Raw genomic sequence first — 24,840 nt, forward strand, 5'->3', positions numbered from 1 at the left:
TTAAGTGTAACTAAGGAAAAATTATCTATTGTCTCAATAATTACAATATCCATTTGCAATGATATTTAAATTACACTGCCTAACCGTAACTGCTCACCTGCTTAGCTGTTCTAATGTTCACAGCAAGTGAATCTCACGTAGGGTCATCAGATTGTCAAAACTCTCTAGCCTCGCACGTTTTTAGCAAACGAGACAGGTACGCATGGCGCGACAGAAGGACATCGCCGCAGGCCATATGTATTCCAAACTTAATTTCCGATAAAATGTTATGAGCATCAACAGCGAGTTCCCCCACATCTAACTCTACGTGATAAGCCGGAGTCTCGAAAATTGAAAGAGCGCAGGAGGATACCGAAATATACTATCTGAAATTTATAGAACCATGTTCACCGATTCACTTTGTTAAATTTTGTACCTAGTTTACATTTCTCACTCATTAAGAGACGAACATGCAGTAGAGAAATGTTTATAGAACCGTGTTCATCGATACTTCGGTACTCTTTGTTAAATTCTGTACCTAGTATACATTTCTCATTCATTAAGAGACGAACACGCAGGCGATAAATATTTATAGAACGACACATCGCAGTTATTTCTGGCACGGGACTGTAACTCGGAAGGAACAGAATACGAGTTGCTGTCTACCATAAAGATGTTGGTTTATCTAAATTACTATAGGAAAATGCCGGGATGGAACCTTCCTAACAGACCACGGCCGGTATATTGCATTATACTTCTTTAACAGAGCTAGTGTAATTAATCAGATATTTGATACGAGATGTATTGATGAAATTGTGAGTATGGGATGGACGGGTGCTTAAAATTGCGAAATGACAAGAAAAGTATTAATTCTACTATGAAATAAAGTCAACATGTGGTCATTTATCACAATTTGCAATTAATAATCAGCTGCTTGTTATCCCTTATATACAACGCCTCAGTCATAGTCGCTACGAGAACACGTATAATGGCCGCTATTTCAACTATCTCAACACATTGACACACATGTTTTCAGTTAGTTTTAATAACATTACTAATTTCGGTTTTTTAAAAGATGCTTCTTTCTTTTTTGTTCTGTAATTTACAGACCTTATGGACGCCTACTGAACATAATTTTACGACAGTCGACATCTCGTAGGCGTTGACACAAAGTAATACAAACCGGTTATCATTTTACGTAATTATTTTTAATGTACGTTAACAATTCCTTTGCTATTTGAATAAGTGCTGGATATCGTGCATAGTCTATGTTTAATTTCTCTAAAGTACAATGTACATTTTGGTATAAGTGACACTATTACTTGTTCTTCCTCATGATGGTTTCTCGATGATTGGTGTATACTACTTGTTCACACCTTATATTTGCACGGTATTTTAATTGTTAAGTAACGGCAGTTTCGTACTGTGATTTTTGTTACATATTTGACTCCTTGGTATTAACGTTATTTTTTATATTTGACTCCTTGGTATTAACGTTCGTTACATAATTTACGAACGTTGTACTTTTGACTTCCCACGGCAGATGGTGGGTGTTATGTTTTGTAAGAAAGACCTGTGTTGCGCCTCTTTTTATGTTATTCATTTATTATTCTTTGGCATTATCTTTTGCTTTTTATATGTTCTGCACTCTAACAACTTATCATCGATCTATTTCATGTTTTATAGTTAAAAAACAATACGCCAATGTTTTTTAGATATTCTCCTGCGTCTGCTATGTGTTGTACGTACATTTTAAATTTGAATTACTACACCATTCATAAAAGTACAAGAGTTATTTAGTGTTAATAATTCATTATACTATGTCTTCACGTGACACATGTCACATAGAGGGCGTGTCAAGCCCCGTCACACCGAGGTCTGCTGAACAAATGCAGGTAAACAGCGACCTAAGTCTATGTGATTGCCGTAAGCTTAGTGACAACAGTGCATTCAATTTAAGTTATACAATATAGGTTTGTTTTTAACAAGTGTTATGTTCATATGCAGATGTAATTGTGATTTTCTATGTTGTACTCTCTGATCGTAATGTGAAAAAAAATGTTTTTTAACTTCTAGCACTGAAGATGGTCACTCAGTGACAGAAAATCGATTTTGCAATAGTAAAAAAATATACGACCAATGCTGTCTCTTTTTTCAAGTATATCTAATGTTTTTCTTTCCTAAATAATGCTACAAGTCACTTGACAGCAAAAAAAAACTTTAAGTAAGTACAATAGCGTGTTGTGATTTGTATTAGTTTTGAAGACATTGTAGATCTTCGAAATCTCTGAGAGTGCAACAGTCTTATCAGTCTTAGTGGGCTTTGCTGGAATCTAAAATGTCAAAGGTCCAAGCTGAAGAAATGGGCAGGCTGTACTTTTAGTGTCAGATTCAATTTTCCCTCAATATTAAATGCAAATGAAACAATTATTTTAAATTTAGAGATTTTATTCACTCAGTGTGGCAAGCGAGCAGGAGCTCTTGCGGGAGCCATATCGTTGATTTCCAGTGTACGTACTGGACCGTAAAAATGAAAGATCCCGCGCAAGGCTTTAAGTCATAACCATGGTGTTGGATGTGTCGATTATGAGAAGAAGGAGGTGTTGCAAGTTAAATTAAGCAGCAAGTCCAGCCTCTAAGAAAATTAAGCACATGTATATTCATACGAGAAGTATAATGATTAAAATAATAGCATTTTTTAACGGAAAAACTTGTTATAATTACGCGGAAAATAGGACAAACATAAATCTCAAATCGATCGAGGCAACGTTTAAAGAGAATGTAAGAGTTTGAAGAGTTTGAACCCAAAGGCTGTAAGAATATGTGTCAGTAGGCTGAATTAAACACAACAACCCGTAAATATTGTCAAGTGGATAGGAGAAGATACAATGAAAATTTGACAACATAAAGCACTAAAAACTTTAGTAGTATATAAAAAAAAACAAGAACATACGTTGGGCAGACACCAAATTTTATCAGTTAAGCTCGTAGGTGGGAGACAACTAATAATTCATTGTTTAGGAGGAGGTGGATGAATAACGACGACAGTTAGGAATAAAAATAATAATATCTCGGAAGTCATGGCAAATGAAATGTATAAAGCCTCTAGAGATATGAGGAGGGAAATGGCGCTTGGAAATGATGAATTTTCGTCAGAAATGGTTCGAGGCAAAGAAATACAAAGGTAATTTTCGAAACTGTGTACAGAACCGTCAGTGGAAAAAGAAAATTTTCCAAAACTTTCACAATGTTGGAATTATTCAATTTCACAAGAAAAGAGACGGACAAGACACAAAACTGCATAACGTAAAAGATGTTCCCTAAAATTATCACCAGATGCATACAAACACGTTGCATCTATAATCAAATGGTTCAGACAGCGAGAGTCGGTGTAGAATGGCGACTTCAATAAGTCGTTGCCTGAAATCTCTTGATGAGCCTAAACAGGGCTCTACTCGTTGGTCGTCGGCATCCACAAAAAAGAGCAGGGACTGATTTTGCCTCGTAGAATTTCATCTCTGTATTTGTGTAGCAGGCTGTCGTCGATGCTCTCTCTCTCTCTCTCCCTCTCTCTCTCTCTGTCTCTCTCTCCCTTTTATATTTTTTGAGCCACATACCGGTGGGAAATTAGAATTTTTTTTCTCAGTTGTATTCACACGCAATTGATATTTGCTCTAGGAAGATAATACATTATCATACTTTTGATTTATCCACATTTGGAATTCTGAAGGTAGCTGTGATAAGATAGAAGGAACTAAACGTTTTTCACGACTTATACAAAAAGCAGTCTGAGTTAAGAGAGTCGAAGTACATGACACGGAGGCTGTAGTTGTGAAGAGAGTGAAATAAAGTTTCATCATATCAGTACAATGAGCAAGATCTGTAAGAAAACAGGTAGCAATTTGGAAAAAAGATGAAATTCAGTGAGAAGAAATAAAACTTTTGAGGTCTACTGATGACATTGAACGGTATGGTTAGTGTCTTGCAAAGAGGCTATAAGATGAACATCAACGAAAGTAAACCAAGGATAATGGAATGTAGTGTAATTAAATAAGACGATGTTGAAGGAATTAGATTTGGAAATGAGGCATTAAGAGGAGTTTGTAGGGACTATGCAGTCAATGTTAAAATAAGCCGCGTTTATCTTCCTTTATCTCTGGAACCAGCCAAGATAAAAGTCTAACACTTTTACAAGGAACTTATCCATGTTACTCATGTCTACTGTATCAGAATGGCGACGTAAGATACAAAAGAACCGGAGATAAAGTTTTTAAAAAATGTTATTTTTGTTGTGAATATTTTTCACGAAAGCCCCTAGATTCATATCTGTTCAGATCACTACCGTGTCTGTGCTCCAGTAGTACAGTTCGTTATAATAAAAATAAATCTCCAAGTTTTATGTAGTTATCACAGGTAGTTTTCATACGTAGGTGCATAAGGTATGAAAAAAGTTATTTTGAGAGAATCGAGTTTAGACCTTGAAATGACAAAAAAATCACTCACGTTTTTAAGTTATGCTCAAAAGCACCCAGCAACATAGTCAGCATCGTCTTGTTTGTCTCATCATTCTCTAAAAGCTTCTTCCTTCTGGCTGTCCCTGCTTCTTTGGTGGTTAAATCTACTGCACGCTGTGCTTCGGCTTGTTTCAGCTCGTCTAATAATTTCAAACTCTTTACAGCATGACAGTCTATGGCGACTTTAAGATGGGCTAGAACAGTTATTCTCCCCATTATTGCATCATTAAACGTTAATGCAGCATCACTAACTCCCTGTTTGGGTGTATTTAATTCTAAAAAGTTATTTTTGGGCACCCTTGTCCAGACAGTATTATTGAAAGACTCGAAAGATTTTTGAGACCACTCACGTATACACTCTCGGAGGAGTTGTAGGTGAGCTACGTTCCACGAAATTCGCTTGGTTCTTCTCTAACAGCTTCAGGAATAGATTTCTTTGTTCGAAATATTATCTCGAAACTTCAGCTTTCCGGAATTTACACAATGATTCAGGTCTAGGTAGGCAAAGTGAATGATTCGGATTTATATCAGTTGAGAGTTTGTGGAATTATGAGGCCAAGACTGTTTTATTCATACTTTCTGAATCATTTTCGTTATTTTTGATGGCCATACCATAATACTGCTGAAGCTAATCTACGGTTTTATCAACTAGTCGACTCCTTACAACGTGGTGGTGCGAAGAGTTCATTTTAATTTTCTGAGGCGTGCGCCCACCATCTCGTGGACGTATCTATCGCAATCCAGTATATGTATTTCTACATTTTCATGTGGATTTGATTCAACTACACACCTGTGGGCTTTAGAATGGAATACAAGAGGACGCATGTCCAAAATTAAATAGTTTCAGAAATACGCAAGATATAATTTTAAAAAATTACATGCATGTAAACGTCACGCAAAGGTAAGTTATACAACATTTTGTGCAGGAAAGAGTGAAGAATATTGTAGGACTTGTTTTGTAAAATTTCAAAAATTTTGGTTTTTTGCCTACCAACTTCTCTTAAAGGTAGTAATGATTTTTGCTGTTTGTGGAGTTAAGCAATTAATAGTCATAAAATTAGAGATGACATAAAATGCAGACTGGCAATAGCAAGAGAAGCATTTGTAAAGAAGAGAAGTATGTTAACACCGAATATAGATTTAAACTTTATGAAGTCTTTTTTGAGAGTATTTATCTGAATTATAGCCTTGTACGGAAGTGAAACGATGAATGGTTCAGACGAGAAGAGAACAGAAACTTTAGAAATGTTGTGCCGCAAGAGAATGCTGAAGATTAGATGGGTAGACGGAATAAATAATCAGAAACTAAATACTATTTTGTATGAGGACGACCGCGGCCACAAGTGGACTTCTTGAATAATGTCCGCTAGACTACTCTTGTAAGCAGTTTGTTTAAGGACCGGTTTCTTTGCCTAGAAGTCACATCATCAGGTTTGATCTGTTAAATCAGAACAACGATCGCTACAATTGTGGTCGAATTATAGTTACAATCAATAGTCAGGAAAAGAGCAAATTACATGGTGAATCGTGACATTAAAGGTGCAACATGGACGGAACAGAAAATTCCTTTTATTACTAACTGGTCCTTTGTCGATACTTTCCACTTCTAGCCCATTATTAGTATTTTATCGCATTAGGTTGGGAGGATATTCTTAATGTTTCTTATAATTTTTAGATTTTTTTAATTCACGACATACTTTCCGCTTATCTGACGATCCGCTCATTTATTCACAGACAAGGAATGTACGGTCTCATACATTTTGCAGATTTGTCATGATTGATCACGTAAGTAATTTGCTCTGTTTCTCATTATTGATTGCAAGTGTAATTAGACCACAATCCTACTGAACGTTTTTTCTTATTTAACAGACATAATCTGATGAAGTGGCTCCTAGGCAACTAAACAGGTCATTAAAAACTATTTACAAGAGCTGCCAAGTGGTTACTATTCAAGATGTAATCAGCAAGTAGTGAACCGAACTGACGATAACAGACCTTCATGCCACAACTTGACCAAAAGAAGGTATCGGTTGACGGGTCACATCCTAAGACATCAAGAAATCTCCAGTTTGTTAACAGAGAGAAGTGTGGAAGTAAAAATCGCAGAGGTTGACAAAGGCTCGAATATAGTAATCATGTTCAAATGGATACACAATGACGGAAAAAACTCACAGCACTAAAAAGTAATTAATACAGAGGGGTAATGAAGTTTCGGGAATGCATTTGTTTAGGTAACATATTTAAGAGATTAACATTGCAAATGTGAAATGCTGGTATCTTAATAACCAATGTACCTATCCGGATATTGAATACTGTCTTCCAAACATGCATGCATTCTGCTGTATAGGTGCTGGATATCAGTTTACGGGATGAAGTTCCGTGCCTGTTGCACTAGGTCGGCCAATACAGGAACGGTTTATGCTGGTTGTACGAGTACGTGACGCTGGAGTTGTCGTCCAATGATGCCCAAATGTGCTCCATTGGTGATCTAGCAGATCAAGGAACATGTCAACACCCTGTAGAGCGCTTTGGAATACAGCAGCGGTAGGTAGGCGAGATTATCATGTTGGAAATCATCCAGTAGAATGCTGCTCATGAATATCAGTACAACAAGTCAAATCAGCAGACATGGTGCGCGAGAAAACCAAGAGAATACTGCTGTCGTACGAAATCGCACACTAGACCATAGCTTCAGGTGTAGGTCCAGTGTGTCTAGCACACATACAGGCTGGATGCAGGTCTTCACCTAGCCTATTTCTAACCAAAACATTGACATCACTGGCAAAGAGCCAGAACCAGCTTTTATCAGAAACCACAACAGAGTTCCACCCTGTCCTGCAATGAGCTCTCTCTTGACATCACTGAAGTCGCATACGGCAGTGGTTTGGGGTCAGTTGAACGCACGCTTCTGGTTCGGATCTGCTGCTCAGATTGTTATTGCAGATGCAGTACGATGCGCCAGAGGCATACGCCGAACACGATGGTCTTCCCTCTAGGTTGTGCCACAAGGCCGTTCGGAGTCCGATGCTCCTACAACCGTGCATTCTCATGACCACAGCTGCCAGCAATCGTGTAGAGTGGCTACATTCCTGCCAAGTCTTCCTGCAATATCGCGGAAGGAGCACCCAGCTTCTCGTAGCCCTATTACACGTCCACGTTGAATCTCAGTGCGGTGTTGATAATGGCGTCTCCTTAAAGGAATTGTTGACTAGCATCAACTCACCGCGTGCAACCTCAAAGGTAGTCAACGCTCACGACCGTTATAGCGCTTATTTAAAGCAAACCTAATTTGAAGGTTCCTGGCAGATTAAAACTGTGTGCCGGACCGAGACTCGAACTCGGGACCTTTGCCTTTCGCGGGCAAGTGCTCTACCAACTGAGCTATCCAAGCACGACTCATTCCGCGTCCTCACAGCTTTCCTTCTGCCACTACCTCGTCTCCTATTTTCCAAACTTTACAGAAGCTCTTCTGCGAAACTTTCAGAACTAGCACTCCTGAATGAAAGGATATTGCGGAGGCATGGCTTAGCCACAGCAGAACTAGCACTCCTGAAAGAAAGGATATTGGGGAGACATGGCTTAGCCACAGCCTGGGAAGCTGTGAGGACGGGGCGTGAGTCGTGCTTGGGTAGCTCAGTTGGTAGAGCACTTGCCCGCGAAAGGCAAAGGTCCCGAGTTCGAGTCTCGGCCCGGCACACAGTTTTGCTCTGCCAGTAAGTTTCAATAGAGCTCTTGCTTCCTTTCGTCTTGGATGCTTGTTAGCATATTAAATTGAAACGTGACAACTACAGTCTGATATAAGACTCTTGGCATTTTACAGCAAGCATTCTGGACTGCTTTCACCAATATTACAATTGTGGGCTCTCATAGTGTTGCAGTCCGCCCCCGTAGCTGATAGCGAGGGGTCAGAATAGGTGACTGGCATGTGGAGCACCGAGGTTCGATTCCCGGTTTTGCCTGGGATTTTAGCTTGGTGTGAGGAGTGATATGAGGCAGCCTCTTGAAGCTCAGGTGGTAGAGCACTTGCCCGCGAAAGGTAAAGGTCCCGAGTTCGAGTCTCGGTCCGGCACACAGTTTTAATCTGCCAGGAAGTTTCATATCAGCGCACACTCCGCTGCAGAGTAGATATCTCATTCTGGAAAAACCTGATTTGCATCCTTATAGTAGCACTGATAGCGCCACAGTTATGCGACTGGTACGAAATTTGGATAGGCACCTTCTTTCAGATGTAGAAACACTCCTATCAACTTCCGTTTATGTCGCACAACTTCTCAGGTGTTGCGATTTTTTTGCCAATGTACTTTTACATTAGTCCTGCAGAGATAAAGATATCTGCACTGGATGGACTAGCGGGGACAGATGGGTTAAAATACTTTTCCGCCTGAAAACAACAACAACAGCAACAAAGCGAACGCGTGATATTTAAATCACCATAGAGCACTGCATGCAAAATTGTGTGGTCGCCAAGAATGTGAGGTTGGAGGCAATACACTAGGAGCTGCCAAGCCTCCGGAGTTGAAGTGATTGAGAACTATGGAGGAGACTGCTGGAGAGATAGTTTGGAGGAAGTAGCGACGCCGGCGCGGATGCTGGGAACAAGTTGGCGGCGGCAGCAGCGGCGGCAGTTAATGAAGCGTGTGCCGGCGCCGCGCCTGCTCCCTGCGGGCACGCAGCACGTGATCGATGCGGCGGCTCGTGCGTGCAGGTGCGTCGCGCCGCCCACAACGTACCGACCACTTGTTACCCGCCTTCTCCGGTAACCACTCTCCAAACTCATTCCCCGCCTCAACGCAAAATCCCCGTCGAGCCTTGTAGCAATTTACGTAAACGAGAAACTGCAATATCCAGTGAAGGATGTAATAGTTACTACAACTTACTCAACCGAGAGAGCAAAAATATCTACGCCTAAAACGTTTCCGACTAGCACAGAGATAGCGTTATTATTACGATCTTTTTCCTCGTGATGCTACGTATTCAGCAAGTAAGGAAGGCAGTTGTTAACCTGATCTTAAAGTTTGGTTTACACATCTTATTTATGTGCTTAGTTTAGATTGGTAAACGGGGATATAATACTCTCTATATCCGTGGTTTCAACGGGTTGACTTCCACGTTAATTTATCCAAAGGTGCCAAATGTCCGTAAGAAGTCCGTACCTATATTTCGACACGCGCGAAGTGGTTGTCTGAACTGAAATATGCTGTACGTCCCTTGACTAGACCATGGCGAAGCGTAACAAACCTGCACAGTAACGTAACAGAAACGGACCTTTTTAGAGTGGCTCATACACAGAGCAAGCAATAAAGATTAAAAATGGTTCAAATGGCACTGATCACTATGGGACTTAATGTCTGAGATCATAAATCCCCCAGAACTTAGAACTACTTATACCTAACTAACCTAAGGACATCACACACATACATGCCCGAGGCAGGATTCGAACCTGCGACCGTAGCGGTCGTGCGGGTCTGGACTGAAGCGCCTAGAACCGCTCGGCCACACCGGCTGGCAAGCAATAAAGAGAAAGAGAGGAAATAAATACTTTGAGGTTTGCCGACGACATTGTAATTTTGTCAGGGACAGTAAAAAGATGTTCAAATGTGTGTGAAACCTTATGGGACTTAACTGCTAAGTTCATCAGTCCCCAAGCTTACACACTACTGAACCTAAATTATCCTAAGAATAAACACACACACCCATACCCTAGGGAGGACTCGAACATCCGCCGGGACCAGCCGCACAGTCCATGACTGCAGCGCCCAAGACCGCTCGGCTAATCCCGCGCGGCAGGGACAGTAAAGAACTGGGAAGAGCAGTTGAACAGAATGGGCAGTGTTTTGAAAGATGTAGTCGAATTTAATCAGGTTATGCTGAGGGAATTAGATGAGAATACAAGACACTGAAAGTAGTAGGCGATTTTTGCAATTTGGGCAGAAAAATAAATGACGATGGCCGAAGTAGAGGAGACATAAAAGCCGACTGGCAATGGAATAAGAGAATAAAATGTGCTGCTACTGAAGAATGCTGAGGGTTAAACGGGTAGATCGTGTATCTAATAGAGAGCTACTGAATAGAACTGGGGAGAAAAAAAATTGTGCGCAGCCTGACAAGAAGAAGAGATCGGTTTCTTAGGACGCATTCTGAAGCATCAAGGGATCACCAGTTTATTAGTGGAGGGACGTTTTTGGGGTAAAATCGTAGAGGAGTAACAAGAGAAGAATACAGTAAGCAGATTCAGAAGGATACAGATTGCAGTAGTTATTCGCAGATCAAGAGGCTTGCAGAGGATAGAGTAACATGGAGAGCTGCATCAGACTAGTCTTCGCACTCGAGGCCACAACAACAATACAACAGTACACCGGTATCACTGGTCAGAGTGAGGTAACGTAACTTTTTGCATGTGACCATGTCATTGAAGCAAGTGATGTTAACCTTTGATTTTGTACAAACTATTTTCTTTAAATCAACATAAATTCGGTTCATTTGAAAACCGCCCCTCCTCCTTAGCTCGCGCAATGCAATCATTTAAAAAAAGGAGAAAGTGTAGTGTGTGGAATTCGACAATGGGAGACTGTTGGGTTGGTCTGAGACTGGTTTGATGCAGCTCTCCATGCCACTCCATCCTGTGCAAGCTTCTTCATCTCCTAGTACTTACTGCAACCTACATCCTTCCGAATCTGCTTAGTGTATTCATCTTTTGGTCTCCCTCTACGACTTTTACACCCCACGCTGCCCTCCAATACTAAACTGGTGATCCCTTGATGCCTCAGAACATGTCCTACCAACCAATCCCTTCTTCTAGTCAAGTTGTGCCACAAATTTCTCTTCTCCCCAATTCTGTTCAATACCTCCTCATTAGTTATGTGATCTATCCATCTAATCTTCAGCATTCTTCTGTAGCACCACATTTCGAAAGCTTCTATTCTCTTCTTGTCCAAACTATTAACCGTCCATGTTTCACTTCCATACATGGCTACACTCCATACAAATACTTTCAGAAACGACTTCCTGACACTTAAATCTATACTCGATGTTAACAAATTTCTCTTCCTCAGAAATGCCATTCTACATTTAATATCCTCTCTACTTCCACCATAAGTAGTTATTTTGCTCCCCAAATAGCAAAACTCATTTACTTCTTAAAGTGTCTCATTTACTACTCTAATTCCCTAAGCATCACCCGAGTTAACTAGACTACATTCTATTATCTTCGTTTTGCTTTTGTTGATGTTCATCTTATATCCTCCTTTCAAGACACTGTCCATTCCGTTCAACTGCTCTTCCAAGTCTTTTGCTGTCTCTGACAGAATTACAATGTCATCGGCGAACCTCAAAGTTTTTATTTCTTCTCCATGGATTTTAATTCTTACTCCAAATTTTTCTTTTGTTTCCTTCAATGCTTTCTCAATATACAGATTGAATAACATCGGGTATAGGCTACAACCCTCTCTCACTCCCCTCCCAGTCACTGCTTCCCTTTCATGCCCCTCGACTCTTATAACTGCCATATGGTTTCTGTTCAAAATTGTTAAGACTACAACTATGCAAAAAATCTGACGCTCTAGATATATCAGTCGATATACTTTGCTTTAGCGCGAAGGAAATTCACAAAGTATGTTAGACTTGTACCACATTAAGACCAGTGCGTTTGAGTGGCGCGTTGCCACAGGAGAACACACGCTCACGATTCCCTGCAGTGACATTTCTGCTGCGGTACGGATAATAGGTGGACACAGCGTGCAAGTGAAAATGCGCGGTCACAGGAAACGTACTCTGAAGTTGAATTACGTGGGGCAGTACGATTCTTGCAGATAGAACGTGTAAATTGCAAACAGATTCACCGCAACATTCTCGCTGTATGGACCAAGTGCAATGTCGCGGCCAGCCGTAATGAAATGGTGCCAACAACTTGACCAAGACCGCACAGACGTGGGTGATGCTGATCGGGAAGGAAGGTCATCGACATCGACAGCAGACGACAACGTTCAGGCAATCGAGGGAGAACATCTGCAGCGGAAGAGATTTTCTGACGATGAGGACGTTCACAAAGCGCTCTCGAATAGTTCTGTGTCCAATGAAACGATTTCTACAGTCGATGAAGTCAGCGATTGGTAAAACGTTCCAACCGTTCTTTACAGAGACGTGGTGACCATGTCGAAAAAGTCTGTGCAACTTAGAAGAATGGTGCAGCATCCAATAGAAGTTACTTGGCCTGCTACGATAATGAGTAAAACACCTCGCATTACACCGAAAATTAACTGCGCTTATGTTTAGTCAAAGGCTGGTGCCGCATTTTTTTCAGTTCTGAATAGAACCAAATGTGAAAATGAACTCTTTATCAAGGTCTGGGATATTTTTAAATCAATATATCTGACACTGTGCGCTGATTTGTTTTCACTGCTGTCACGTAGGCCCATCACCTCACCAGAAATGGAGGGACAATCAGAACAGTAGTTCAGAGCCAGGCACAAAGAACTAGGAAACGAGCATTTGATTTCATGTGAGTGGCTAAAACGTTGGACAAGTTCGTCGAAAAGTTTAATGCTCTTTTATCTACTGAGCATATGCTTTCGCTGTTAGGTGAAGTGTTTCCCATCTTGACCACGTAACAAGCTTCAGCCGCAGATATCTGCGTAATATATTGGAAAATATCAAGTGAGTGAAATATGCAATCAGTAACGAGGTTAAAATATCCCTTTAAGTCTATTATGTGAGCGTTATCGTTCTGTTGAATAAAAGGAGCCACGATTGTTGTTTGAATATCATAATGTGTTTCTAATGTGATATAGCGGAAACTGAGTTTTAAGACCGGAGAATCATGATTATGGAACAGAACAACCAACGCAATACATTCGCTGTAAGTCTAACATCCAAGTAACTATGTATGATTTGCTTAATACCATGCATGGATAGTTCTGAAATGTATTACACAGCCTCAGTCGCTTTCTCCGGGACTTTGTTCTGAAACTTGCTGCATTTTATCCGCAATCGTCTAATAATTATAAACTTTTCTGCCTACATCATGATCGCAGTATTGTTTGTGTTTTTCTTCGTAGTACAAAACTATGCAGGAGCACATACTGCCTTGCAGTTAATGCTGCTTTGTATGAGCTCAAAATCCATTCTGAGACATATTACTGGTGTAACTGCTTCTCACTTTAAATTTTTATTTGATGCAAACCGAGAACTGGAGTCCACCGGGTATGTATTTATTTCCGTCTCTTGTTAGTCCATCTTCTCCTTTCCCCTCTGTCCATCTTCTCCTCTCCCTCTCCTCCTGCTCTTCTCCCTGTCCATCTGCTCCTGCCCCCTCTCTCTGTGCATCTGCTCCTCTCCCATCTCTGATCATCTGCTCTTCTCCCTCCCTCCTTCCCACCCCCCCTCTCTCTCTCCCCCTAACCATCTGATCTTTTCCATCTCCAAGCCCATCTCCTCTAGGTTCATCTTCTCTTCTGCTCTCTAAATTCATCTCTTCACCCCACCCAAGTCAATCTCCTCCTCCTGCCTCTATCTGCCCATCTCCTTCCCCCCCCCCCCCCCCCGTCCCCCTATATGTGTCCATCTCGTCCTTCCACTTCTCTGTGCCTCTACGTCTACATGTACGTGATTACTCTGCTATTCACAATAAAGTGTCTGGTAGAGGGTTCAATGAACCACTTTCATGATGTATTCCTACCATACCACTCTCGAAAGGGACGCGGGAAAACGAGCACTTAAATTTTTCTGTGCGAGCCCTTATTTCTCTTATTTTATCGTGATGATCATTTCTCCCTATCTAGGTGGGTGCCAACAGAGTTTTTCGCAATCGGAGGAGAAAACTCATGATTGAAATTTCATGAGCAGATCCCGTCGGAACGAAAAACGCCTTTGTTTTAATGATTGCCACTCCAATTCACGTATCATGTCTGTTACACTATCTCCCCTACTTCGCGATAATACAAAACGAGCTGCCCTTCTTTGTACTTTTTCGATGTCATCCGTCAGTCCCACCTAATGCGGATCCCACACCGCACAGCAATCCTCCAGAATAGGGCGGACGAGCGTAGTGTAAGCAGTCTCTTTGGTAGACCTTTTGCACCTTCTAAGTGTTTTGCCAATGAATCGCAGTATTTAATTAAATTTGCAGCCTTCAGATATGTGTGACTTATCGCGTTAGTCCGACTGTCAAGAATAACCTCTACCCATACTCTTTCCCAGAAACTATCTACTTCGATTTCACTACAAGGTAAACTACTTCTGACAGCAGTAAATACTCCACCACCAATTGTATTTAATCTATCCTTTCTGAACATTGTTAGGTCGTTTGAAAAATATCGGCTTAAATTATTTCCAGCTTTAGCTAACTTTCCGTACCTACAAATATTTGAGCTTCATTTCTTTCTGTTAGGGCTTGCAGCTCTGGTTCTTTCCCAACACAGCTACGACAATTTACAACTACAATACCGATCGTTTCTACAACTACCTTACTGTGTTTTACTTGCTCCCTTTTAAACTAATGCTCTTTCTGTGGTTTTCTGACACCCTCTAACCTAAAAGCGTCTCAGTTCCTTCCACACAGTACCCGCTGCCCGTGTAGCCACCTCCTGTTCCTATTAAGTGGAACACGGAAACCCACCATCCGATGGCCCAAGTCAAGGAATCTGCAGCTTACACGGTCACAGAACCGTGTGAGCCTCTGATTCAGACACTCCACTCGGCTCTGCACCAAAGGACCACATTCGGTTCTGTCAACGATGCTGCAGATCGTGAGCTGCACCTTAATCTCGGAAGCAAGACTGGCTGTCTTTACCATTTCCGCTAGCCGCCCGAAACCAGAGAGAATCTCCTCCGATCCAAAGCAACACACGTCATTGGTACCGACATGGGCTACCACCTGCAGCTGGCTGCACCCTGTACTCTTCATGGCATCCGGGAGCACCCTTTCCCCATACGGAATGACTCCCCCCGTTATGCACACGGAGTGCACACTGGCTTCCCTCCCCCCGTTGGCAGCCATGTTCCTAAGGGGCCCCATTACGAACCTAACGTTAGAGCTCCCAACTAGCAGCAAACCCACCCTCTGCGAATGCCCAGACCTATCAGACCGATAAGCTTCCTCTGGACCAGGGTAGACGACTGCATCCAGCTTAGAGACTTCCTCAGCCACGGATGATGCCTGAACCCTGTTCATCAAACGAACTGGGGAGGCCCTACGATCGGCCCCTCGGAAAGTCTTTTGCTGCCTGCCAGACTTCGGAATGATGGCCCACTCAACCCCAGGTGAGGGGTTAACCTCAGTGCAGGCAGTACCTGGACCGGCCACAGCAGTGGACCGATCGGGGGACACATGGGAAGTGCTCGATGTCCCTTGCATCCCCGCGTCTGACCCCCCACAGTGATGTCCCTTGCAGCAGCCTCAAACTGTGTGATGGAAGCCAGTGCAGCCTCGAGGTGTGGGTGAAGGGTCAACAACTCAGCTAGCATCTGTACACAGCAACCACAGTTCCTATCCATTACTGAAGCTGCTGTTCGAAGCTCGTAATGAATTATGTAATAAACGAACGTCGTACTCGGCTTATTACGCCAAGGGGCCCAGGTTTGCTTCCCGGCTGGGTCGGAGATTTTCTCCACTCAGGGAGTGGGTGTTGTGTTGTCCTAATTATTATTTCATCATCATCAGTGGAAGGCAACGGGAAACCACCACTGGAATCACTTCCCTAGACGCTCATGTGGTGGACCTCTCTGTTGAGGCTTCCCCCATGACAATACCTGCCGTAAGAAAGAACACAAAGTTTTTACTCGGGTTATTAGCAGCAGAAACTCGCGGTGCTCTCTCCCTGACGGTGTAAGCGACACTGAGCTGTTCTAACCAAAACGAACAAATGTCTGTATGATACGAGGATCCATACAGGGGACAATAACAAGGGCCGGACAGTACGCTACACTATTATGAAAATAAAATGTTGTGCCCAGCGAGCACTCACCCAACACGCAAGAAATTACAAAAATAAACTAATAACTGCACAGATAACTGAAAATAAATAGCTCCTGTTTGAAGCTCGTAACAATATGTAATAGACGAATGCTGTAATCGCCTTATTAGCAGCAGAAACTCGCGGTGCTCTCTCACTGACTTTCTCACTGACACTGAGCTGTTACCCAGCGAGGTGGCGCTGTGGTTAGCACACTGGACTCGCATGCGGGAGGACGACGGTTCAATCCCGCGTCCGGCCATCCTGATTTAGGTTTTCCGTGATTTCCCTAGATCACTTCAGGCAATTTCCGGGATGGTTCCTTCGAAAGGGCACGGCCGATTTCCTTCCCCATCCTTCCCTAATCCGAGCTTGTGCTCCGTCTCTAATAACCTCGTTGTCGACGGGACGTTAAACACTAATCTCCTCCTCCTCCACTGAGCTGTTAGGACCAAACAAACAAAAGCCTCAATACCTTCTTTCGTCTTACGGCACCGGCTTAGTCAGTCTCAACCGCCGCGCGGGGTAGCCGCTCGGCTTAGAGCATCTTGTCACGGTTCGCGCTGGTCCCCCCGTCGAAGGTTCGAGTCCTGCCTCGGGCATGTGTGTGTGTGTGTGTGTGTGTGTGTGTGTGTGTGTGTGTGTGTTGTCCTTAGAGTAAGTTAGTTTAAGTTAGATTAAGTAGTAAGTAAGCTTAGGGACCGATGACCTCAGTAGTTTGGACCCATAATACCACAAAAAATTTCCAATTTCCAGTCTCAACAGCTCAAAAAAAAAAAAAAAAAAAAAATGGCTCTGAGCACTATGGGACTCAACTTCCGAGGTCATCAGTCCCCTAGAACTTAGAACTACTTAAACCTAACTAACCTGAGGACATCACACACATCCATGCCCAAGGCAGGATTCGAACCTGCGACCGTAGTGGTATCGCGGTTCCAGACTGTAGCACGTAGAACCACACGGCCGCTCCGGCCGGCTTAACCGCTCAAAGATCATTTCTTTTTCTCACTAAAATCGGCCTTTGAAATCGTTTTGTTTCTCAGGGTTCTTACTATGAGACCACTGTGCCTGTGAGATTAAAGTTTAGAGCAAATTGTAAACTTAAGTTTTTAAAAATTTTTCAGTAGAATTTTTTTACTAAACAAACTCTGGTTTTTGCCTTGTTTCCCAGTGATGTTTTTCCCTCCATTAACCTCACGGGAAACTTTAAGTTACTGCTGTTAACGATACAAATAATTTTAATAGGCTGGCATGGCAGTTCCGATAGCGTAAGAGGAAGACTGGATATTAATAATGTCGAATGGTGCGCGTGCGCTGTACGTTTGGTTGTTTCTGTAGGCCCATTTGAAGTTGTTTCCCTGCTTGATAGCTCTCATGTGCCGTATATCAAATTTTTTGTCTCTATTTCCTCTACACTACTGTGGTACGTTGTAAACAATTTTAGTTTAACACTGCATGTGTGTTCCATATCAATGAATACATTACGTTTATATGCTTAGGTGTTGCAAATCAGGTAAGCTACGTAAACATCTTTTCGTTGTTGTTCCGTGTGATAACTGGTATTTCTCCGCACATCGATGTAGGAAATATGAACTGAAGTAGACATGTGGCGCAAAATCTGCTCATGTCATTTCTTGCACATTCTGCAGCTGATAAGCGAGTAGGTGCTTCCCCAGTCATGTTTAGAGGGGCAGCCACTGAATTGGACAGGCAACGCATCGTATACCGGAGAAAGGATCGTTTCCACTTCATCAAGTACCAGCTCTTCAAAGTTGAAGGGGCGTCGGCAGCTCTTTGAAACTTCTCTGTCATCTATATTGTCCGTAAAGAAACTTGTCTTCCCGCATCTCAATATGAAGTTTGTTGTAAGATGCAGACCGTATAAAATCGTTTTGGTGAAGATAACTATCACATTAAACTAACACATTACAGTGAATTTCTCAATGCATTAGCATATTGACACAATGAGCTCACCTTTATTTTACTGTAAGTACTAGAATAAGAATAAAACATTCATTTCTGACGCATAACTAGTGCAGCATAAGTCTATTTTAATTGCTTGCTGTATTCAAGCGTTGGCCGCTCTCTACATGTTTTACCTCCATACTTCACTATGCCTCATGGTATCTATTGATGCCTCAGAATGTGCCCTACGAAATAAGGCCTTGCTTTGTTGTTGGTCAAGTTACACTATAAATCAACTTTCTTCTAGATTCGACATACTTTCTGCAATTTTCCAATCCTGTGTTCGGAATTTTTCTGTAACGCTACATACCTAAAAATCCCAATCCTTGTTTGTTTGTACTTTGTATCAATTACGATTCACTTCATATAAGCCTACACTCGTGTCAAATACCTTAAACTCCGCATCAACTTATTTTCCCATTCCAGAAAAAATATTCTTGTTATTGCGTATCTACATTTTATATTGTTTACTTATATTGTAGTCAGGTATTCTGCCGTTTTGCTGCCCATATAGCAGAATTCGTGCACAACTTTTACAGTATCATTCCCTAATCACATTCCCTCAGCATCATGAGATTTACTTTGATTACAATCCACTACCTCTGCAGTCTTTTTATAGATGATCACCTTATAACCTATTCTCAAGACGGGGTCCACACTACCCTGCCGAAAACAGACTTTATAAGAAACGTGTCTGCAGTGATGTATAATAAAGCATCCAGTCACGAGTATGAAGAAAATGTTCATAATCAGTTAACCATTAGCTTCTTCGAAATATTATATTTTATCATCACATGACTCTCACAAGGTTTCATGCTGGGGCCTCTCTTTGTGCTTTTAATGTTTGATGCTGTGTTGTGTATGTTCCTGAGAGACATATTCGTCAAGTTTTCCTGTGTTACTTTTTTATTTCTCTGTGTAGTGGCATGAAATATGTTTGCGTTGAACAATTCAGTAATAATTAGTTTACCAATCACCATTTTAAGTATTTTTAAGATAACAGTTGTGTAGTTTGACGTCTGATTACTGGGGTGGTGGGTGGTTACCTGCACCGCGGCAAACGTATGGGATATCGTACCATATCTACCCTGTAATATAATTATTTCCAAGCCAGGTAGCCGTTGCAGGGTCCTATGATGTCATGCAACGGAATCCAATGAAGACAAAACTCGTTAATCTGCCAACTCAAATCATTTAGCTGTGTTATTCTAGGCATGGATATTTACAGACTAATCACTAAACTACGCTGTGTGCCACGAAGGCACGTGCTGCACAGAGGGATTTGAGAATGAGGAAATCAGCAAATGAGGCATTCTCTGCAGTGAGATAAGATTTTCAAGAGCCTTCTTTCCCCCTTCTCATTTGTGGAGTGCGCCTTGTTTCCTTAATACTCAAGAGTTAGGCACAGGCTTATAATACCTCAGCCAATACTGGTCGCCACTACAAAATTACGTGCTGTGTTCAGTGCACTTGTTTCTTTATCGAACACTAAAGGTATTCCGCATAACGACTTCCATTGACAGTTCTGCAGACCTCTGAATCTCGTTGTCGTCAGGAAATGTTGCATCTGGTTTCTATGTTTATAACTCATTGGGAAAATGAAAACAGAACGTCCTGGTATTGTTCTACGACGACAGCCGGTCGACTTCCTCAGACGACTAAGTGATCTTGTAACTGGGCGTTGTAACGAAGCGTGTGTGCTTTTACAACACAGGCCTCACCTTCATAATCTCTTCATACTCAAGAAATGCAGTTTGTGCACGAAGACAGCGAGTGCCTCTTCTTCATTTCAGTTATCTCGTGTCCCTATCAACTAGAAAAATCAATCTTGCCTTGGATAGAATTCATTTCAGTAAGTGGTGATACCTGACAATGACTTGTCATCGTATTGACGCACTGCTGTTTGTTAGAGCGGTGCACAGGTAAGCAGGCGAGCAATGGGCATGCTGCTTGCTCACCCCCTTCATTTTTACTCTGAATACGCCTCCCCTCCCCGGCAACCCTCTTACTCACCACCCCACTCCCCTCGCTATCCCTTTCTCACCTTCCCCTCCCTGCCCCGTTCCTAAGCCACACTTCTTCCCCTCCCACATAGTAAGCCATGAACCTGTCTTGTAAACAGGCCAATCAGAGAGCTACTAAAAATATTTAGCTCTCTCAGTAACAGCTTCGTATTTTACTGCCAATCACGTTTTTCAAATCCTACTTAAACCACACCCCTTTCTTGGATAAGTATATCAGAGAGCTTCCAAACCACTTGTATTACATCTGTTCAGCTCTCCCAATCATAGGTTATTATTTTACTGCCATAAAAATGTCGATCAGAGAGCGCCTGACAGCAAGGATGGGGATGGGTTCACATCACTCTCATCCAGTGGTAATAAAAGTTATATAAATGTCTGCAATGCAGGTTCAAAGTGGCATGATAGGCACTGATTCCAACAAAAACACTGAGGTACATAGCTCAATATATTAATGGAGTTCTTTGTTAGATTTTTATAAAACAGAAACTGCACCTGTTCTAAAGCTACAATATAACCAGTGTTACAATTACATTTTCAAAATATATTTACAATCAAAATGATGCATTTTCTTTATCATAGTATGCCTCTAACTTGTAATTTATAGTTAAATTTTCATACATAACACATCTACAGCTATTATGTTACATTCTTGGGTGGGGCATGATATCATTTTTGTTCACTGGAGATGGAAATTGCATAGTTGCCTGATGCTGTGCATCTTGGCACATGCAGGCTGCCAAGCAGTGATGTGCAGTTCAGATAACACACTTTGGTGGGATAAAACTCACAGGTGGCAGTCGACTCTTGTTTAAATAACACGTACGTTTGCCCAGAGATTTCACAGACATTTGCCTTCTGTGATGTGTTTGTAGTATTGGGTCTCAGGCTGCACCCTATGTTCAATAATCGAATGCGGTCCCCCACTACCCTTTTCCAAGAGTGCTGTTCGCTATGTGAAATCCGACATACCTTTTAATTTTGCGAACTGCACGTTTTGTGGATGACTTTCAACTGATGGAAACTTTTTACCATTCCACATTTGAGTCTTTCACTTCATTTTCCACCGCTGTTCTTAATCTCTCCAACTTAAACTTCAAGCAATAATAGCCGTTTTCTGAGATTCCTCTTCAATAGATATTATTTCAGTATATGAATTATTGACTGCTGCTTTCGATGCTGTCGAGAAGAATAATTTTTCTACCAATTCATTTAGGTTACTCCAGTGGACATAGTCAGCTTGTGTTGTTGAGCGGTTGGTGTTAATCTTCCAATTTTTAACGGCAAGTTCATTTTTGTTCTCTGCATACCTGTACATATTTCATTATCTCTCAATGATAGTCTAACAGTTTTACCTCTTACAGGCGAAATGATATTGGTATACCTATAACCTCTTCTGGAATTTACTGGTCTGCAGGAAACAGAGATTTTATGTGTGAAAATTTTAGCGTAATTTTGAAGGTCTCACGCTGTGTAAATCTTTTTATTGTGTGTGTGAATGTGTGTTTTCCAAAGCTCCTCCTAAAAGACTACCAAATTTGTTATACATACTACTCACTATTTGAGGAGAAGTACTGCAGTTCCCATGAGGGTGGGGACTGGGATGAAAAGGATTTGTGGCCCCTGACATATAGGCATATAAGGGATATACATGCAGATGGACTCAGCTGAACAGAGAGAGGTGGTGGGTGGAGACTAATAGTGAGAATGGGGAGGCTGAGCTGTACATAGAAGGGTGGCTGAGGAGATGGACATTGAGGCATGCGTGGCAGGAGGAGATGAATAGATAGAAGTGAGAGAATGAGATGGACAGACAGAGAGTGGGGAGAAGGAAATGGACAGACAGGGAGAATGGAGGAGGCTGTGGGCAGAGAGAAGGGTAGGAGGACATGGATAGTGTGAGGGGAGAGGATGAGATGGACAGAGATAAGGATGAGAAGGAGATGGATAGATACAGGTGGGAGTAGGAGATGCAAAAAGTGAGATGGAAAAGAGCAGATGGACAGTGAAATGAGGAGGAGGCTATGCACAGATAGAGGGAGGAGGAAATGGACAGGAGAGTTCAGAGGAGATGGACAGGCAGACAGCGAGGAGGAGGATATGGACACATAGAAAGGGGTGAGGATAAGATGGGCAGGGAGAGTGGGCGGAGATGGACAGATAGAGAGAGAGAGAGAGAGAGAGAGAGAGAGAGCAGAGGAGGTGGTGAAATGTGATTGTGGGGGTGGAGAAGGGATACAGAGAGATGTATGAGAATTATAGAATTGTCAGACAGGTGTCACCTATGGTACATCGTCACAATACCACTGCTTGTAGATTGTAAAATTACACTGGGAATTATTAAATCTTTTCCATCAATATCAAACTTTGAATCACCAAGCGTTCATACTCTTTCGATCAGATCGAATCTGATGCCATATACAGTATAAAGTATCTTGCCCAATGCTTTATTAAAAATCATTCTGCCAGTCTACCTGATGTCCATGCTATAATTATCTTTCGTACCGTTCCTTCATCTTCTTCATCATTCATGACTTTTTTCTCCTCCTCCGTCAACCCCTACCTTTTGCCTTCAGAAGTACAAAGTTTACTCTGGCTTGAAGGTATTTATCTTCTCTTAAGCGCTTCTTCTCGTTTCAGAATAGCTGCCTTTCTACAACCAATTTCTGTAGTCACAGAGTTATGGGCGTGAATTCTTTTTCCAGTGCTACTGTTACTGCTTGGAAGATTAATACTAGCCCTAACCATACGAACACTAACATGAGAAATGAATGCCTAATGTTCAACGTGCGCTCCAAGGTGTACACGACAGGTGGATGAGGTTGAATGACGATATTTACTGATACCACTGTTACGATGAAGAAGTAGCATATAAAAGTTCTAAAAACCGATACAGACTACTATTTTGTACTTTCAGTAGCATTTACAAGAGGTATTGAGCGTATTTGGATCCAATAAACACTCAGGTATAATACTTTCATAAGAGAAAGAGAACAATGTTACCTTGTTCCGTTTCTGATGGAAAAAGAAAGATACCACACTTTTTGAAGATATGTGGCTGTTTATTCGGAGATTTTGGAAAGTTAATATTTTGTAAAGTTGCCTGTGACATTCACATAACCTAAAACAGTATCATGTCATTTGGTACTGATGGACGAGCTACACATTATTCCCTCATCGTCTCATTGATTCATTAAAAATAATTAAGTTGCAATAAAAAGTTTTAAAATTTTGTAAGAGAGTGGTTAATATTATCTTGATTAATGATATAAACTTCTGTAGTGTAAGCTGTCAGTGTGTGTGTGAGAAACTGGTGGAGTATTTTACCTGAATCTTTAATTCAACATTCTAATATGGCCCTGTATAGCTGACATAAACAAATCATTACCCCCAAAAAGTATCAAAAATTCATATAACTGCTAAATTTGACGAGGATCTCGGTTAACTCAGTTTATTATACATAAAATCAAAAGAAATGGTTTAAAAATCATTAAAAGTAATAAGTTAATGCCTTGGCAACTCTGTACAAGGGATCTGGACTGAGACTGAAATCAATGTGTACCAGAATGAATATCTTGACTGCCGAATGTTATTGCATAGCTGTAGAAACCCAACAGAAGGAAATGCGTGTGCATCTATTGCTGGAGTTGAAAGAATGTTGAACCTCTAGCTGCAACCAAGTCTTCAAAATGAAGATTGAAATTACTGAACATGTTTAAAAATGATTCGACTTTCTCTACAGTTCGCCTGGCTGTACTCGCTGGATCCTCATATATTCAAGATCTGCAGGTGGCAGCTGAAGTGGCCACGAGACCAGTCATTGGCTCTTTACCAATTACTTGCGTCCAAGTTCAACTCAGGTAGATCAGAGCCTTTCCTCCAAGTTGAACCTGGAGAAGTCATGCAGACGTGAAGTCTACCCATCAAGAAGTTAAAGCAAGAAGTAACTTCCTGCAGATTGCTTCCGACAAGGCACACTATGTTCTCCATGTTTTTCAGCGTCACGTAATTTTGATTGGCAGAATGATAAATATTTTGAGTGCCCACCAGTAAGAATTTGTCTTACAAAGTACGGTCTCCCTCCTTTACTCGCATTTCAGGTTGGTTAACCAGTTACAAAATACGTTATACTTGGCACTGCAGAACTGTGTCCTACTCTCTTCCTCTCTGTGTATGATGGTGTGCTGGTCGATTAGTGGGGACGTCTGCAAGTATATACGTATTTCTTACTCCCACTTCTAAATTATTTACATTAACCGGTGGTAACAGGTTCCACATTTCCTTAAACATTCGGTCTTGGCAGGATCTGAACACAGAGCCGGTACCTCGCGATCTTCAGAGGAGCCCTAAACCTTCCGTTTCCATTCCACTTCCTACGTGTTTTCCGATGAATTCTGCCTGGCTGCAGCTCTT

At 41.7% G+C, this 24,840-nt stretch overlaps 1 protein-coding gene and 2 non-coding genes across 3 annotated transcripts in view; 1 reads left to right on the forward strand and 2 right to left on the reverse strand.

Annotated features, from left to right (window-relative positions):
• LOC124606737 (potassium voltage-gated channel subfamily KQT member 4) overlaps positions 1-24,840 on the reverse strand; it is a 1,016,202-nt gene that overhangs the window by 735,223 nt on the left and 256,139 nt on the right. The window lies entirely within an intron of this gene.
• Trnas-cga lies at positions 7,811-7,885 on the reverse strand. The gene has a single exon. It is a non-coding gene; the product is annotated as a tRNA-Ser (tRNA).
• Trnas-cga lies at positions 8,115-8,189 on the forward strand. Its single transcript has one exon. It is a non-coding gene; the product is annotated as a tRNA-Ser (tRNA).

Source organism: Schistocerca americana, chromosome 3, assembly GCF_021461395.2.
Source record: "Schistocerca americana isolate TAMUIC-IGC-003095 chromosome 3, iqSchAmer2.1, whole genome shotgun sequence".
Classification (NCBI taxonomy): domain Eukaryota; kingdom Metazoa; phylum Arthropoda; class Insecta; order Orthoptera; family Acrididae; genus Schistocerca; species Schistocerca americana.